Raw genomic sequence first — 4,656 nt, forward strand, 5'->3', positions numbered from 1 at the left:
GATATTGAGGCAGAATAATGATTGTATTCATTCGTATGAAATATATACATAATATCTACTTGGTTCTCCAACAAGTCAGGAGACCAAAAAGGAATGACAACTATACAATTACAATTGAATACAAATTGATACAGATTATTCTAACATATCAATCCTAATTATATGCCAAGATAGACTATCAATATAATTGAATGTCAAGATATACTTTCCAACATATAGTTTGAACAAGAAGAACTGATTGAGTGTTGAAAGAAGAAGTGTGAAGAAGATGAATTGATTGGATTTTGAAGAGTAGATGAATTAGTTGTATATGGTTTGAAGTTGCAGAAGAAGAATTGAATAAAGTTGAAGAAGATTTAGTTGAATATTGCAGGTTTTTTTTGTTTCTTTGTTTTTGGATGGGATGGTTCTGACCAAACAAGTGAGATTGTAGAATTATTTACAAGGAACTCAGGGAAACCATAGAAGACGATGCAGGGTATGATACTTGTTAGTTCACTCATTAAGATCTTCTCTCTGTGGGTGACAGGGCTCGCCCCAGATTTCACCCTGAAATCTGAAGTGGCCCTGCGGGACCCACTTTTAAAGAAGATTTTACCAAAAATTTCGGCAAAACCTCCCCTAAAAGTAGGCAACCCAAACCTGTAAGAAACCAAATACACTTCTAATAACCCAACCGTATCCTCCTGGAGCCATCCTGCTCCCATATTCCAACCAATTCAAACTCAAAGATGATAATAGTATTTCAAATACTTAAAAGTCCATGAAGCTCCATAATTAAAATACAACAATTCACCAAAGTTAGGTCATAGACCTCAATAAAATTCATTACAAGTCCGGGTCACAACTCGCATAGTAATCAGAGCAATCTAAAACAGAAATTTATATAAAGTTCAGTAGGTTAAACAGGTAACCTACTATACGAGATGACGGAAGCAGGTGCGGTCACTATGGCTCACTCCTAATGCGCCGAGCAGCAACGCTGTGAACTGGGCATTTAAAACCGAAGGGCCTGATACGCTCAAAGCAAGCGCATAATTTAACCCTGAAAACATCGTTAGTAGTATAAGCAAATAGGGATCGTTCTATTCCGGGGATTGAGGGTACACCTGTCATTGTCAAAAACAAATAAAGAATTAAAATAATAAAGTAAAAAGTATTATGTACAAAAAAAAAATAAAGAATAAAAATATATACAAGTTAATATAAAAAGGGGGGTTTTGAGATTATAGAATTGGAATTAAAATTAAATGAAATAAAGAAAGTGTAAAAACACATATACAAGGGAGGAACACAAGAAACAAAGATCAAAACTACAATCATATGAATGAAATCCAATTACAATTCCTATAGTTGATTATCTATGTCATGAGAAATAAGTTGACCATGTGAAACATTCGAAGCAAATGATTTCCCATATTTTACTTTCCTTGAATATTTAATCTAAGTGAAAGCACCTAAATTAAACTTATTGAACATGCAATCATAGTCTAGAAAACTAGCTAATCAAGAACACATTCAATGCATGAAGAACAAAGAAAGGATGTCAACCAAAGTGCACAACCTAGTATGAAAAAGTCCATCTATTTGCAATCCTCCTTAATTGATTTCGACTTTTGTCCAAAGCCTTTACTACTTAAATCTAGCACCAATTACATGCATATATCCTAAGTTGGCCATCAAAGAACACATACATATAAAAGTTTTCCATAATCCAAAATCAATTAAGCAATCTCACATAAGCAACATAAAAATCAACATAAAGAAATCACAATTTTTATTCAAACATAGAAATTGGGCTTAAACTTTGCCCTTAATGTTATTGTTAACTAGAAACAAATTCCTACGAAATTAAATAAGGAAAAAGAATGAATTACACCGTGAGTTGGAGATGGAGATGGAGTGCTTGAAACGTTGAAATCTTGAATCTTGGAAGCAAGCCTTCAAGGTGGACGATGGAGGATATGATATTCCCGGCTCCTTCTTCTTCTTCTTCTTCTTACTTGAAAACGCAGAATTTTGCAACTAGAGAATGGAGAGAAAAATGGAATGGAAATGGAGAGACAAAGAAGATGAAATGGATGAAGGAATATGTTTAGAGTGAGAGGAGAAGGTGTTTATATAGGGAAGAAAAAGAAGAGTGAAATGATAAATGGAAGAAAAAATAATGAAAGTGGTTTGTAAAATATGGAAAAGATGGAGTAATGATGAAATGAAAGCAAGGCATGAATGTGTAGAAGTATGGAAGTGATGATGATCTATTGGAGCAGAAAAATATATCCAAGGAAAAAGAGAAAAGCATCTAGCTTTCTTCATGTGGGTAGGAAACTTGAACATGTGGTGTTGAGCTGTTTTTAGATCAGTTTCTGCCCCTTTATTCCTTCAATTATTTCTCCAACAAGCATTCCCAATTTCACTATGACCTCTTCATAAAAAATGTTCCATTATGAGTGTAGATCACCCTGGTAAAATTTCAGATTTTTATTCCATGTGGTTGGGCCGAAAATGCTGCTGGACTCCTTACGGGTCCAGTTTTCCAGTTTTGCTTCTGCAGGAAATTGGGCTGACTGTTTGAAGGTCTTCCACTCAATTCTAGCTCTGGCACTCTTCATAAGAAACGATCCTTAGGATGTCTAGAATGGATCTGGAAAGTTTCAGCTCATTTGAAGTTCATTTGGTCCGGCGGCCGCTCCTTCTTCCTTGCTTGGCTTGGTTTCTCCTAGCCGGAGTAGGAAAATGTGTAAAATTGACCTTTTAGTACATTTCCATTTTTCTCCATCATTTATAGGTAATTATGGACCTAATGCTCATTTCATCATCATCTACTCCAATGTACCTAAAAAAATAGAAATTAAGTTAAAAATCGATTCGTTAAGGAATTAACTAAGCAAAATGTGAGGAATTAACTATTAAAATACCACATTAAAATGCTCCTATCAGGGCCCAGGGGAAAAGTATATGAAAACGTTAGCGTGAGTGGACAAAAATAAATAATTGAAAAGAAAAAGGATTTTATACTTTCCCACATTTATTTCTTTAAAAACTCGATGCATGCAACAATGGTAAAACATTTATCTTTAAAATCAGGAAACTGGAAACTGGAAACTGTAAATCAAATCCGCTGAGTATCATATCATCGGACTAGACCCCGCTAGCCCAGAAATAATATAAAAGTAGGGGAAGAAGATAACCATACGAATTAGCCTCCCAGGCTCGGGTGATAGCCTCCCAGGCTAAAGTACTCCCATATACTCCCGTTATATACCCACACGCCACTAAGTGTAGCGATTAGGATACTGGGCTTGAGCATTACTGTCACAAAGACAGTAACCAGCGCCACAAAGGCGGACAGGCTTCGGTGATCCCATCACCTCGCCACAAAGGCCGACATCAATGCTAGCAATGATAATAGTCACCCAAAGTATGGCAAAAGAAAATCCGGAAACCACATAAATCCATAAAGCTTCCCCAAATTCTCACAGTAAGCCGAAAATATCATCGACGTGTCCCACACGCCAAAAGTATCTCAAATCAATAGCAGAAAGGCGAGAAATAATAATAAATCATAATTTCCATAGATCGAAACAAAACCAATTCCAAAATCATCATCAAGGCATTCCCAATGCCAAAACTGAAAGTCAATAAATAAACAAATATAACTCCATCAAAATGTCCTTTAAAAATCTCAAATCGACGAATAGAAATATAATTAAAAAGTAGGACTAAATACTGTTTAGTCCTTGAACTTTTGCCCTAAAAACACTTCAGTCCCTGGCCTTTTAATTTCACACGTTTAGTCCTTGTACTTCAAAATTTCGGACCAATAGGTCCTTTCCGTCCAAAAACGCTGTTAAATTGCTGAAGTGGCAATTCTTTCGGGTCAAAAAGTCTATTATACCCTCACTTTCTCTTCTTCTTTTTTTCCTTAATTTATTTTTTCTTTTTCTTTTTTTAATTTTTAATTTTTAATTTTTCTCTATTTTTTAGTTTCTGCTTACCTCTCTCCAAAACCCCCAACCTCTTCTCTCTCCGAACAACACCTCCCAACCATCAAAACCCAGAAATTTTACATGTTCTTGAACCAAATCCAAATAAAGAAGGAAAAAAAAACTGCAACAATTCTTCTCCCAAACCCAGATCGATTAGACAAAAAGAAAAGAAAACCAAAACGATTCCATCAACAACCCATGAGCTCCATCCAAACCTGCTCAAAACCTTTTTCAAAAACCCCAGTATTATCAAATCCCAATCCCAGGCCAAACACCTCCATGCCCCAATCCCCGCCGCTATCGCCAATGCCACTGCTCCGCTGCCCAAAACCTTAATTCCCCACTTCTCCAATGGCCATCTCTCAAATCTCATTTCCTTCATTTGAATCAAACCTTCTGCAAATCCATCCAATCCAAATCTCATACGCATTTCTCTGCTCCTCCATGAAAATACTGTCCCAAATCTATTGCATACCCTCACTGACCCGATTGCTTTCGAATGCATCGTTATCCGAATCCGAATCAAACTCCAACCCAAAAACCCGAAGCCCTTGCAGAGCTAGAAAGTCACCGAATTCAAAGCCGGAGCCCTGAAAATTTGACTCGGCCCCAAACACTAGCCCCAAATTGGAATTTGACCCGAGATCATCGCTGTCGTCACCTTCGA

This window comes from Rosa rugosa, chromosome 7 (genome assembly GCF_958449725.1).
Source record: "Rosa rugosa chromosome 7, drRosRugo1.1, whole genome shotgun sequence".
Classification (NCBI taxonomy): domain Eukaryota; kingdom Viridiplantae; phylum Streptophyta; class Magnoliopsida; order Rosales; family Rosaceae; genus Rosa; species Rosa rugosa.